At 37.6% G+C, this 15,667-nt stretch overlaps 1 non-coding gene across 1 annotated transcript; it reads left to right on the forward strand.

Annotated features, from left to right (window-relative positions):
• Nucleotides 1-12,284: 12,284 nt before the first annotated feature.
• On the forward strand, nt 12,285-12,391 carry LOC131145290 (small nucleolar RNA R71). Its single transcript, XR_009134073.1, has one exon. It is a non-coding gene; the product is annotated as a small nucleolar RNA R71 (small nucleolar RNA).
• Nucleotides 12,392-15,667: the final 3,276 nt, after the last annotated feature.

Genomic DNA, 15,667 nt, shown 5'->3' on the forward strand with positions numbered 1-15,667 from the left:
AACAATCCAAAAACAACACAAATGAAAAGGAGAAGCGCCAAGTCCGGCGTCATTCCAGCCCAAAAAAATGTTTTTTGAATAAATAAATAAACAAAGATAAACACCCTCAACCAAAACAAATAATTGCAGAGCACTTGCAGCATGGAAATACCCAACCCCAAACCTCATATCAAGCAAGAACCCGACGAAATGCGAGAGAAAAGCTTGAAGCACGAACGTACCTGAACATCAACAGCAGAGAAGAGCAGCCGATCGTAGATTACAAGTGTAGACTATAGTAGCAGCGAAGCCATTGCTGATCTAGGGTTTTCGATCCTCTTCCTCTCGTCATCCTCCGCTCGCCGAAACGAACAAGCTTTATTTAACTTTGAAAAAGGAAACCAAATCGGAATTTGGGGAAAGAAGAGACGGGAGGAGGCAGAAGGAGGCGGGAGGAGAAAGAATAAATTTGGGAAAGTGGGGGAAATTATGCAGGTAAAAAAGCAGGGATTTCAGATTTTGAGCATCAGTGACGGTTTTGAAACCATCACTAATACCGCCTTAACTATTTATCTTTTAATATTTTTTAACTAAAAACACTAGTAGTTACGGTTTCAAAACCATCACTAATACCCCCTTATTAGTGACGATTCTCCCAAACCGTCACTAATACCCTTAACGATTTCTTTTTTAAAATTTTTTAAATGAAAACACTAGTAGTGACGGTTTCAAAACCATCACCAATACCCCCTTATTAGTGACGGTTCTCCCAAACAGTCACTAATACTCTTAACTATTTATTTTTAAAATTTTTTAAATGAAAACACTAGTAGTGATGGTTTCAAAATCGTCACTGATACCCCCTTATTAGTAATGGTTCTCCCAAACCGTCACTAATACCCTTAACCATTTCTTTTTAAAATTTTTTAAATTAAAACACTAGTAGTGACGGTTTCAAAACCGTCACTAATACCCCCTTATTAGTGACGGTTCTCCCAAACCATCACTAATACCCTTAACCATTTCTTTTTAATTATTTTTTAAATAAAAACACTAGTAGTGACGGTTTCAAAACCGTCACTAATAACCCATTATTAGTGATGGTTCTCCCAAACCGTCACTAATACCGTAAACTATTTTTTTTTTTTTTACATTTTTTAAAATAAAAACGCTAGTAGTGACGGTTTCAAAACCGTCACTAATATCACATTGTTAGTGACGGTTCTTCCAAACCGTCACTAATACCCTTAACTAATTTTTTTTTATTCATAAATATTAGTAGTGACGGTTAGTTAATCGTCACTAATAAGTGACTTTTAGTGACGAATTTAATTCGTCACTAATACCCTAGAATTGTAGCTAATATTTTCCCGAAAAAATATTCGCACGAAAATTATTTACCGTGCTATTTTTAGTGACGAAAGGATTAGTGACGGTTTTAAAACTGTCACTAATGCTTACACTATTAGTGACGGTTCTTAAAAACCATTACTAATACCACACTATTAGTGATAGTTTTAAAACCATCACTAATACTTTCATCACTAAAAACCTATTTTTTTGTAGTGTACCTCGGGGAACCGTTCAGGAAAATACAACTCCGGCCAGAGTATACTCTCTTACTCCAGCGGACGCTGAGCATACAAGTAACGTGGTGACAGGTACCTTATTATTGCTTTTGAATAAAGCTTCTGTTTTGTTTGATTCGGGTGCAACCCATTCCTTTGTGTCTGTGAATTTTGTGGGACGGTGTGGGGTTGAGACCCGAGACATGAATGAGGTGTTATCTGTTACTACACCATCTAGGAGTGTATCTTTCTATAGGAAGATGTTGGTAGATTGCCCAGTGGAAATTCAGGATAGCCTGTTATCGGAGAATCTTGTGGTATACGATATGTCAGGATTCGATGTCATTCTAGGGATGGATTGATTATTCTCCAGTTATGTTGTGATCGACTGTTGTAGGAAGGTAGTAGTTTTCAGACCTCCTGAGGAACAGGAGTATGAATTCGTGGGATCGTGCGTGCGTCTAGTGCCACAGATTCTATCGGCACTACAGGCGAGGAGGCTACTCTTGGACGGATGTTAGGGGTACCTAGCTTGTATGAAGGAATCGCCGCGGGATGAGTTGAGACTCGAGGACATTCGGGTAGTCAGCGAGTTCCTGGATGTATTTCTAGATGATTTACCTGGTTTATCTCCGGATAGTGAGGTGGAGTTTACAATAGAGTTGTTGCCCGATAAGGCATCAATCTCTAAAGCTCAGTATCGGATGGCTCTAGAGGAACTTCAAGAGTTAAATGAGCAGTTACAAGAATACTAGACAAGGGATTCATTCGACCTAGTGTTTCGCCCTAGGGAGCTCCAGTATTGTTTGTGAAGAAGAAGGAAAGGTCGATGCGGATGTGCATTGATTACCATGAGATTAATAAGGTAACTGTGAAAAATCACTATCCTTTACCTCGTATAGATGATTTTTTGACTAGTTACAGGGGACGCGGGTCCTTTTGAAGATCAACTTGCGGTCAAGATACCATCAGGTGAGGGTTAAAGCAGAGGATGTAGCAAAGACTGCTTTTCGAACAAAATATGGCCACTACGAGTTCTTAGTCATGCTTTTTGGGTTCATGAATGCACTGGTGGTGTTCATGGATCTGATGAATAGGGTCTTCCATGAGTACCTATATCAGTTCATGGTGGTATTCATTGATGACATTCTGGTATACTTAAGAAGTACGGAAGAGCATATGGAACATTTGAGATTAGTGTTACAGATTCTGTGGGAAAATAAGTTGTATGCTAAATTGAAGAAGTGTGAATTCTGGTTGAATCAGATTGCCTTCTTAGGCCATGTGGTTACTGGGGATGGTATCTTAGTTGATCCTAGCAAGATTGAAGCTGTAGTCGACTGGGTAAGGCCAAAGAATGTGCGGGAGGTTCGGAGTTTTCTGGGACTGGTGGGTTACTATCGTCGGTTCATAGAGGGTTTCTCTAAACTGTCTGGACCTCTGAATCGATTGACCAGGAAGAGAGTACAGTTTGAGTGGACCAGTGATTGCAAGCAGTGCTTTTAGGAGTTGAAGCACTAGCTGGTTACTGCTTCAGTGTTGACCAGTCTTTCGGGGGATGGTGGGTTTGTGATTTATAGCGACGCATCTCTGAAAGGCCTGGGATGTGTGGTTATACAGCAGGGTAAGGTAGTAGTGTATGCTTCTTGACAATTGAAAGAGTATGAGAAGAATTATCCTACGCATAATCTGGAATTGGCTGCTGTAGTATATGCACTGAAGATCTGGCAACATTATCTGTACGAGGTGTAGTGTGAGATCTTCACTAACCATAAGAGCCTCAGGTATTTCTTCACGCAGAAGGAGTTGAACATAAGACATAGGCATTGGCTAGAGTTGATTAAGGACTATGATTGCACGATTAGTTATCACTAGGGAAAAGCTAATGTGGTGGCTGATGCGTTGAGTCAGAAGTCAGGGCCTACGGCTATATCTGCGGTTGTAACTCAGTGTCACATCGAATGGGATTTGGAAAGCTTAGGTATAGAGTTGGTGGTTGGTGATCATTAGGATTATCTTGTTGGTTTGGTGGTCCAACCGACCTTATTTGAGCGCATAAAAGCCGCGCAGGCTAGTGATGCAAAGTTGGAAGAGGTTATGGAGAAGGTACAACAGGGACTAGCTACAGAGTTTAACATCTTTGAGGGAGGTGAGCTGAGGTTTGGGACCAGACTGTGTGTTTCAAATGATGATGAGATCAGAAGGACGATTCTAGAGGAGGTGCATCATTCTATGTTGACGGTACATCCTGGTAGTATGAAGATGTATCGGGACTTGCACGAGACCTTCTGGTGGTCTGGTATGAAGAGGTAGATTGCTTAGTTCATGGAGCAATGTCTAATATGTCAGCAAGTGAAAGCTGAACATCAAAGGCCAGCAAGGCCATTGCAACCTTTGCCTATTCCGGTGTGGAAATGGGAGCATATTTCCTTGGATTTTGTGACCGATTTGCCACCAGCGCTTCACGGGTAGAATGCTATATGGGTGATCGTGGATAAATTGACAAAATATGCTCATTTCATACAGATGAAAGTTAGCTATCCTTCGAGTAGGCTAGCAAAGTTGTATATGCATGAGATTGTGAGAATGCACGGGATACTAGAGTCCATTATGTCAGATTGAGATCTGAGGTTTACTTCTCGATTCTGGACGAGCTTGCAGGAGGCATTGGGGACGAAGCTTACTTTCAGTATAGTGTTCCACACCCAGACTGATAGACGGTTAGAGAGGACGATATATATATTGGAAGATATGTTGCGAGCTTGTGTGTTTGACTTCGATGGTAGCTAGATACAGTTTATGCCACTTGTAGAGTTCGCTTATAACAACATCGTCCAGTCTAGTATCGGGATGGCACCATTCGAGACTTTGTATGGTCGGAGGTGTCGATCTCCTTTGTGTTGGGATGAGGTTGGTGAATGTCAGGTGTTAGGACCTGAACTTGTGCAGTAGGCGTTTGAGAATGTGGGTTTGATTCGGGAGAGGATTAGATCAGCTCAGAGTCAGTAGAAGAGTTACGTAGATGTTCACCGTCGTGAGTTAGAGTTCGAAGTGGGAGGTAAGGTATTTTTGCGTATCGCTCTGATGAAAGGGGTGATGAGATTTGGGAGAAAGGGCAAGCTGAGCCCGAGGTATATCGAACCATTCGAGGTACTTGAACGAGTGGGTCTGGTAGCCTATAGAGTTGCATTACCTCAAGCACTTTCAAGAGTCCATGATGTGTTTCACGTATCCATGTTGAGGAGGTATGTGTTGGATCCTTCACATGTTCTTAGTTATGATGAGTTGGAAATTGGGGATACTTTAGCGTATGAGGAGATACCTATTCAGGTTCTAGACTGTAAAGTTCAAAAGCTTCATACCTGAGAGATACCATTAGTGAAGGTATTGTGGCGAAACCATAAGGTTGAGGAAGCTTCTTGGGAACTGGAAATGAAAATACGCCGGAAGTATCCACAGTTGTTTTAGAGCATTTGTACATGATCCTACTGTGGGTTGGGATAGGTGGTTAGTCATCGGGAGTGTGTGTATTGTGAACTCCTGAGACTGTTGTATATGTAACCACGGTATTCCTCCGCCATAAGTGAGGGTACGTATGTGTATATGTATGATGGGACTGCACTGTGGTGATCGCCAGTTCGCTCTTAAGTTGTGTCTATGTGTTTGATTGTATGTATGAATTTGGGAATGAGAGATGGCAAATTTCGAGGATGAAACTTTTGTAAGGAGGAGAGATTGTAAGAACTCGAACCATGATAAATGGGTTTAAATAAATAAGATAGGGGCAAATTAGGAATTTGGCACATTTCGTCGACGAAGCCAGATTTCGTCGACGAAGCCTTTGTTCTTCTCATCGACAAAATTCAGAGCCTCATCAATGAGGAGAAGCCGAGGAGTTTTAGAAATTGGGAATATCCGGATTCGTCGGCGAGACCATCAATTCGTCGATGAAGTTAGTGAAAGATTCGTCGACGAAGGCTCCATTTCGTTGATGAAATTGGCCGGGTCAAAGGCCTATAAATAGAAATTCCTTTACTTCTTCACTAAGTAACTTCAAAAAAATCTCTCTCTCTCTCTCTCTCTCTAAAACTCTCCCTACTATCTCTCTCTCTAGATTTCTTCACCGATCGTTGATGGAATCAAAAAACTGAAGTTACCACAAGGATCGTGGAAGGATTCTCCATAGTAGTGCTTCAATCTTTGACCATTAACTCTGAATATATTCCCTATCTTGTCCTTCAAGTCTATTGCTCCAAAAGGGAAAACTTTGTCAATTGTATAAGGACCTATCCATCTTGACCTTAACTTGCTTTGGAAGAGTTTTAATCTTGAGTTGAAGAGTAAAACTTGCTGTCTTGGAGCAAACTCACGCCTAAGAATCTATTTGTCATGCCACTTTTTCGTCCTTTCTTTGAAGATTTTTGCATTTTCATACACATCATTCTGGAACTCATCCATCTCATTCAATTGAAGAAATCACTTTTCCCCTGCTGCCTTCAAATCAAAATTAAGTTTCTTTATAGCCCAATAGGCTTTATGCTCCAACTCAACAGGGAGATGACACGCTTTTCCAAACACTAATCAGTAAGGGGACATCCCGATAGGTGTTTTAAAAGCAGTGTGGTATGCCCACAAAGCATCATCAAGCTTCTTTGTCCAATCCTTTCTATTGGAGTTGACCATATTTCAAGGATGTTCCTGATTTCTTGATTTGAAATTTTAGCTTGGCCATTTGTTTGAGGATGGTAGCCAAGTGCTATCTTGTGCTTCAAACCATATTTATAAAGAAGGTTGTCAAATAAATTGTTGCCAAAGTGGGTCCTTTTATCACTAATAATAGTTCATGGAGTGCCAAATCTTGTAAATATATTCTTATGCAGATTTTTGAGCACTACCTTTTCATCATTTGTTGTTGTAATAATTGCTTCGACCCATTTTGACACATAATCAACTACTAACAAGATATAAACATAGCCAAAAGAAGGAGGGAAAGGAACCATAAAATCTATTCTCCAAACATCAAATAACTCAACCTTTAAGATATTTTTCAATGGTAGCTCCTGACGTCTTGAAATATTTCCCATACTTTGGCACCGGTCACAAGTTTTCACCAAAGTATAACTATCATGAAAAATAGAAGGCCAACATAAGCCACTTTGAGGTAACTTAGCTTTTGTTTGTGTTGCTCCAAAGTGTCCTTCATATGACGAGGAATGGCAATGATGAAGAATGGCTTGCATCTCTTCTTCTGGCACACGTTTTCAAATGATTTGATTAGGGCATCTTTTGAATAGAAAAGGCTCATCCCAAAGATAATATTTGACATCATGCAGAAACTTCTTGCGTTGATAATAAGTGAGATTTGGTGGCAATACTTTGCAAGCTAGGTAGTTTACAATATCAGCATACCAAGGAAGCTTGATCTCAAATAGAAACAAATGCTCATTAGGGAATGCTTCTTGGATCATTGAATCTAGTCTTACTTCCTCTTGCTTATCACGAACCTCCAAATCAAATTCTTGTAGAAGCAGGATCAACGAATCAACCTAGGCTTAGCATCCTTTTTGCCAAAAAAATAACGAAGTGCTACAACTGTGAACACTATCACCTTTGCACCAATTAGGTAAGACCATAATTTGTCACAAGAAAAAACCACAACAAGCATCACCTTCCCTGTTGTTGTATAATTTAATTGAGCTTCATTCAATGTCCAGCTTGCATAATATATGATCCTAAACAGTTTGTTTCACCTTTGTCCTAGCACTGCTCCAATTGCAAAGTCACTTGCATCACACATGACTTAAAAAGTTTGACTCCAATCAAGTATAGTCATAACTAGTGCTGAAATAAGTTTTTCATTGATTGCATTAAAGGCTTGCAAACAAACATCATTAAAGTCAAAGGCATAATTTTTTTTCAAGAAGATTATATAAAGGTTGAGAATGTTTAGAAAAATCCTTTATAAATCTATTGTAAAATCCCACATATCCCAAAAAGCTTTTGATTCCCTTCACATTCTTAAGGGGTGGTAGATTTTCAATGGTTGCAATTTTAGCTCGATCAACTTCAATTCCTTTAGATGACACTCTATGGCCAAGCACAATCACTTCTTGAACCATGAAATGGAACTTCTCCCCGTTTAGGACTAGATTTTTATCTTCACATCTTTGCAAAACAAGAGCCAAATTATGCAAACAATGATCAAAAGCTGTAACAAAAATTGAAAAGTCATCCATGAAAATTTCCATTATCTCTTCCACCATATTATAAAAGATAGCCATCATGCAACGTTGAAATGTCACTGGGGCATTCCATAATCCAAAGGGCATCCTGTTGACTTTGGTGTAATCCCAAGAGGGGGGGGGGGTTAATTGGTATTTTAAAAATTAATCCCCTAGGTCAATCCACTAACAGCAGTATTACACAAACCTAAGGTCAATCTAGTGCGTGTAATATAAATCAATATATATTTTGTGAAAAATTAAATTGCACAAGTAATTTAACTGAGCATGCATAGTAAAGTAGCAAATGAAGATGACACTAGAAATGTTACGAGGTTTGGCAAACTGCCTACGTCCCCTCCTTGGCTCACAAGTACAAGGATTCTACTATAAGGCTCACTTCATGGGTGGAGCAGCACTGGTTACAACCAAGTCAATTAACGGGGCTGACCTCAACCTACCCCTTACCAGGATGGTGCACCTAACTTTCCTAACCTGATCTAAGCCAATCCGAGACTATTCAACAGGGCTAGTCTCCCTTTTCAGGCCCACGCCTGGAATAAAACCAATACAGTACAAACCAAACCGGGTATAGTGATTATGCTTCTCAATCAAGCAGATATGTACCAACTACAATCAATCAATGGACATCAATATAATAGGATTTATAAGCTCAGTGCTAAATGTGTGCAATCAACACTTAAGATAATGTCTATACTCAATCAAGCATAAGAGTGTATGAACAAGCTAATCTTTGAAAATATATATGAAAGTGTATCTCAATCACAACCTAGGGTTTAAAAATTTTCACCAAGATAAATCAAAATATCTCAGCAAATATTTACTCAATATTCAAGCACAGGAGTTATTCAAAACTTAGCTTGTAAAAAGATTTTTGTGCACACAAAAATTATTAGCTAAGGTGTCTTGCAATGTAGATACTAAGACCCACAAGCTTTCAAGTTTTCCACACAAATGATTTATTGATTTAAATCGGGGGAAAACTTGTGCTAAAACTCTCAGATAAAAATTATTCAATCAATTAAACAAATGAGAGTTTAGGCGAGTAGAATCAATGTAGGATGAACTAGGACACTCTCACACAAGATTATCTTTCAAAGGAATGCTAAGTGGAAGAGTATTTTTGGCTGAAAGAACAAAAGGATCTCTTAAAATTTAGAGAAATCTCCTCTTAATATGAGCAAATGAAGATATATATAAATAGGCACACTCAAAAAATGACCATTTGGGACACAAGGGTAGTAATTAAATTTGTTTTGAAATGAGTTTAAATCATTTAATGCAGTTTTACACTAATTAATCGCGGTAATATTTTGGCCACCCCGAGAGTTTTGGGCTCTGGACTTGAGGTTCGGTCGCCCGAACAGACACAGCAGGAAAAGTTCTTTTTGAAGGTTCAGGTGCCTAAATTTTAGCTCGGTTTGCTGAACCGAAGGTGATTTCAAAAGATCACAGTTTGGTCACTTAGTCCTAAGTCCAATCTACCAAACTTATGTGCTCAGTAGCCGAAGGCCTTTTTGAACGTATAAGTTTGGGTTGCCAAGGTTGTGGGAAAAGTTAGAGCAGTGGTTTGGTCGCCCATGGACTTTATAGTCAGAATGGTTTGGTTGCCTAAAACCTAGTCAACATTCTAATTTGTCAACAGTTCAGTCGCCCAAAGTGTTTTGAACACTATAGTTTGGTCTCTTGAAGCCTCACTAATTTTTCCCTTTAAGTCCTGTTTTAGTTCAATTAATTTCCTTGATATTATAAGTGATTTTGGGAACTGTCTTATGTGTTTGTGCAAGGACCTAGGGTCTTTTCAAGTACGCCCAAAAACCTGACGTTTAGCCCTAAAGTCATCTGATTAACCTACGGTCTGTCTACGACATTACTGAGCTTATAGATCCTACATGCATAATATGCAATGATTATTACAGACCGATCCTATATTACTATTACAGACCCAAATTAAACTTAATATACAATTACAACAAGTGAATCTTCTGGGTCGTCTTTTGCCTTTGAGTCATCATGTGCCATCATATAATTTTGATAATATGAACTTGCACACAAACTTGATAAAGATTAAATATCATAGTATTTATTATAATCAAAACTGGATATGGCCTATAAGGTCAACACATCCTCCTAAAAGCAAATATTTCGTAGGGGCATGTGAATGTAGTTTTCTCCTAATCTTTAGGGGCTATGGCAATCTGGTTATACCCTGAATAACCATCTAAGAAGCAATAATAGGAATATTCGGACAATCGATCCAGCATTTGATCAATGAAGGGAAGTGGAAAATGATCCTTCCTTGTTGCTTTATTCAACTTGTAGTAATCCATACATACATGCCACCCTGTGATTGCTCTTGTAGGAATAAACTCATTGTTGTCATTTTTCATCACCGTCATTCCACATTTCTTTGGCACAACCTGCACTGGACTTATCCATGAGTTGTCTGAAATAACATAAATAATTCCAGCATGGAGGAGTTTCAAAATTTTAGCTCTCAGAACTTCCTTCATTGTTGGATTTAATCTTCTTTGGTGCTCAATCGACGGTTTGTAAAGTTCCTCCATTAAAATATTATGCATGCAAATTGAAGGACTTATACCTTTTATGTCAGAAATAGTCCATCCCAATGTTGTTCTATGCTCCCTTAACACACGCAGCTGCTTTTCCTCTTCTTCAGATGTGAGTGATACCATGGTAATCACTCGAAAGGTGTCACTATCCCCTAAGAATGCATAGTGAAGATGCTCAGGTAATTGCTTCAACTCTGGGGTTGTAGTTTGTTGCATTTCTTCTTTAGAAATTATAGAATCCTTCTTTGCTACCATAGGTTCTATCCTCCCCACTTCATTGCCACATATTGTAATCTACTACAAGGCGCCCAAGGCAAATACATAGTGGAGAAATTTCTCACTGACAAAAGGTAAATCAGATTCAAAAACAACAAAATTATTAAAATCATAAGCATGGGATAAAGTGGTGATACATTGTTCTAGATGATCGGTTGGTACAACTTCTTGAAAGGCTTCTTCTATACCTTGCCGAGTGACGTCTACTCGGAGGCAAGTGCTTGGATCTTTAGGGAATCTCATCGCTTGGTAGATGTTTAACATGATCTCTTCTTTATTTAATCTCAATGTTAACTCACCCTTTTGAACATCAATTAAAGCCCTTCCAGTGGCCAAGAATGGTCAGCCAAGAAGTAGTGGGACTTCTTGGTCTTCCTCCATATCTAACACCACAAAATTAGTAGGAAAAAGGAATTTATCCACCTTTACCAATACATCTTCTATGATTCCACGTGGATACTTGATGGATCGATTTACTAGTTGCAGAGAAATGGTTGTTTGTTTCATCTCTCCAAGTCCCAATTTCCTGTAAACAGAAAGTGGCATAAAATTGATGCTAGCTCTAAGATCACATAAAACTTTATCAAAAAATGAATTTCCAATAGTGCAAGGCAAAGTGAAACTCCTTGGATCTTTTAATTTTTAAGGTAATTTCTTTTGAAGAATAGCACTGCATTCTTCAGTAAGCTTCGCTATTTCGAACTCCTCGAACCTTCTTTTCTTGGAAATGATGTCCTTCAGGAATTTGACATAGTTTGGCATTTGTTGGAGGTGTGTCCATCTCTTTTGGTGTATCATTCATAATCTCCTCTTCTTCCACTTTATTCTTGCTTTGGCCATTATTTTCAACTGTAGTTGTTGACATGGTTTCCTTTAATGGTGATCCCTCAATTTCTCTTCCATCCCTAAGTGTGATGGCCTTGTATTATTCCTTTGGATTCACTTTTGTGTTGCTAGGAAAAGTTCGTCCTTGTTGGGCATTTATGGTCCTGGCTAGTTGTCCAATTTACATTTCAAGATTCTTTATAGTGGCTCCTATATTGCTACGATGAGTCTCAATGTTATCCAACCGTGAATTAGTCTTTTTAAACCTTGCTTTTGTCTCCTCAACAAATGATACCATGGCATCCTGAAGTGGTATATTCTTCTCGCTTTGTTGACTATCGAGTTCTGAAGGAGGTTGCAGCACATTCATTGTATTTCCATAAGACAAATTCTCTTGATTTCGAAGCCTTGGATGGTAATATTGTGGCATCGGACTACCACGATAGTTGTAGTTCTGATTGTTGATGTATTCAACCTGTTCTTGACTCGCTTCATTGCTCGAATCTGTCCTACTTATAGCTGCCACATACTCTGCACCTTGTGGTATCCTTTGAGTGGTCAAAGTTGAAATTTGATGGGATAGAGAAGCAACTTGAGCTGAAAGAGAAACAAAAGGCTCCAAATCATGAATCCCATCAACTCTCTTAGACATAGTTCTTTTGGTTGTCCATTGATAGTTATTTGAGGCCATTTCTTCCAAAAGAGAAGTAGTACACTTAGCCATCTTTGACATCAAAGTTCCCCCAGACGCAGCATCAACTAAAGTCCGAGTTTGCCCATTTAACCCATTGTAGAATATCAGAATCTACAACTAATTTGACAATCCATGTTGTAGGCAGTGTCAAATCAAATCTTTATACCTTTCCCATGCTTTATAAAGTGACTTATAATCATTTTTATTGAGTTGACCAATCTCACTCCTGAGTTGGGCTATTTTCATAGGGGGAAAGAATTTAGTTAAAAACTTTTTTTCCATGTCCTACCAACTAGTGATACTTCCCGGTTGTAGATATTGTAGCCAACCTCTTGCCTTGTCCCTCAAAGTAAAAGGGAACAATATTAGTCTAATGGTGTCTTCAGTAACACCATTGATCTTTACAGTGTCGCAAATCTCTAGAAACATTGCCAAATGAATATTGGGATCATCAAGTGGCGATCCACTAAATTGGGCTTGTTGCACCATGCTGATCAACGTAGGTTTGAGCTCAAAGTTGTTGACATTAATTTGGCGTCATATACCCAAGTAGTTGTCATTCAAAACTAGCTATACATAATCCTTCAAGGTGCGTGGCTGCATATTCTGTTGACCATTCTCCATGGCTAGTATCTTCTTCTTTCTTAGTGCTCTGAGAGTTCTTTCAATCTTCAAATAAAAAAGATTAATGTCACGGGTTCTAGCATGACACATCCAACATAAAAAACACACCTGAAAAAAAAAAAGATTAAATACATAAAAAATAAAAATAAAATTCTAAATTGAAACCAGGATTAATTTGTATCGATATTGACAAAAATAAGAAAAACTCATTCCTCGGCAACGACACCAAAAACTTGATCGGTGCAAGATTGCTAGAACACAGTATCATAGTTTTATAGTAAAGTGATGAGAAAAGTATCGTCCTCAGGGATTGGTGACTTACTTTTTCCAAGTAACAAAATTATACTAATCTTGACTTTATTTAGAAAAGAAATTAAGACTTTTTTTTTTGTAAGTGAAATTGAAATAAAAATCACTTTAAAGAAACTATTCAAAGGAAAATAAAACTAGTTGCTCAAGTATCAAATTAATGATAAAGAAAACTTCTAGGAAATCGATTTCACCTAGATTCTCACTATGCTTTAGTCATCTATCTAATAGGAATTAATTTTCTCTGTTTGTTAGCAAATCTCAAATTCATCCAAAAGTTTCTTTCGATAGTCAATTGGAAACTATTCTTGTTCATCATTCAACCGAAGAGTATGCAAATTACTAAAGTAAGAACACAATAAGACCCACGATTTTAATACTACATAGGTTCATATAAGCCTCTTGATCTCTATATTTACCTATGTCGAAATATCCAAGATCTATCCTATAATTCCCTCTTTCGATAACAAATCACAGGATCAAAATCTTCTAATTAATGGCCAATTAATCAGAAGCAATGCGTTTAGAATAAATCGGACAAACATGGAAGAAAATTACTTCAAATTAGCATAGACAAGCAAGCATAGTTTGAAACCAGATTACATCGTTTTCCTAAAAATAAGAAAATTAGTTCATGCTGAAAATAAAATCCCACATAAACGAATTCACCCTATTTTCTTTTCTCATGGGAATGGAAGAGAAATCAACACATAGTCCCAGCCAAAGCCTGCTACGCCTTGCTGCAAAGAAAACCCCAAGAAATGCTGCCCCTTGCTACAAAGATGTAGTAACCCAGAAATTATAATAATAAAAGAAAAATGAAAAATGGATTTTTGGATGGAGAAAGAGAAAATTTGTGATGGTTTTCTGAAGGAGTTAGAAAATCAGGGATGGTTTTGGGAAGTTACTGCAGTCGAGTAAAGGTAAAACATTAAATTTTTGAGCCGATTAATAGAAAACTAGCAACGGTTTTTTGAGAAGCATAGAAAACTGGCAATGGTTTTCTGGCCAGTGTTGAAAGTTATAAAGAACTGAGAGCTATATTTTTTTTAAAACAAATCAAATTCTCTTCCTCTCTCTTTTAAGACCCCTCTTCCTTCTCTCTACAATTTCTACACCACGGTGTTCCTGAGAAGATTCTCTACAATGTAGGCGGAGTAGAATTTCAATTTAGGATTTTGTGGCACCATCCCAAAACTGAGGTAAGGGTGTTATTTGAGTGTTTTGGGTTAATTATTTAATTATTGAAGGTATAACTTAGATGTGAATGTATTTCAGATGTTAAATTGAGAAATTGAGATATTGTATAATTCAAGGTTGGTATATATATGGCAGGTAGGCTAGGTTTTCAGTGGGTATTTTTCCTTAGGGAACCAGGTAAGTAATAAGTAGTTTATGATTCAGGAAATGTGAGTATGAAACTATTTTGAGAAATTCTATTGATTGGCAAGGATATATATGTGTGTGTGTGTGTGTAATTTCAGGATTATGGAATTAAGAACGCCATGGGCGTAAGTTAGCAAATTAGCAGACGAGCTTAGTTTGCCAGGTAAGGGAAATATGCTATGCTAGTAAATTTAGAAATTATATCAGTAAATTATAGTATTTGTTTATTATGATAAAGAGTATAAATTATACAGTTTTACAAATTTCAAAACATGAGTTTTATTGATTGTATGGCCTAGGTAGATATTTGTTCAGTATGGAGTTTATATAGTTTTTTTTTAGAATACCATGATCTACAGTATTTTTGGCACAAAAATATGTTTTACTAGATTTTACAGAATTATACAGACATATATTTTACAGATAGATATTATAGAGACAGATATTTTACAGATAAACATTTTACAGACATATATTTTACAAACATATATTTTACAATATTTATAAAATACCATGATTTCCTGAATTACAAAACCATAACACTCAGATATTATAGTTTATTCTGATAATACAGGTCAGATATACAGTTATTTCAGTCATATATTACAGTATCTACAGATCAAATTTATAGTGTTATGGTCATTTTGGAATCATGATGAAACAACAAGATAATTTTATATATTAGTATTATATAGTATCAGACCTTAATGAATTATTTCAGCTAGATTAATTATTTCAGTCAAATTCAGTTAGTAGAGCACGATACCATAACTATTTCAGATGTGAGTGCAACCACATATCTCATATAGTGTGTTGATTTCCATCAACCGTGCCTTGGAGGGATTGCAGGCTCCCCAAAATTCTGGGTATAGGTGGTCGGTTTGACAAGGGAGATGCTAGTACCGAGCCTTTGTAGGGATTGAAGTAAGGCCGGATTGAGGAATGATAGAGCATCAGTTGACTTATCCTAGTGGGCTAACCAAAGTTAAGTCCCGCCTATGGGTCGTACAATCCTGTCATGAGGGGTTAAATCATGACATATAGATTTTCAGGGTTGTTTTCACAGTCATTTATATATATACTGATTTACAGGATCACAACAGATATATTCTTATACTAGAAGTAGGATTAAATAGAAAACTCAGATATTACAGATGTACTTTAAGCCACATAGGTGTGAGTTACACTGTA

The sequence above is a fragment of the Malania oleifera genome, chromosome 12, assembly GCF_029873635.1.
Source record: "Malania oleifera isolate guangnan ecotype guangnan chromosome 12, ASM2987363v1, whole genome shotgun sequence".
NCBI lineage: Eukaryota > Viridiplantae > Streptophyta > Magnoliopsida > Santalales > Ximeniaceae > Malania > Malania oleifera.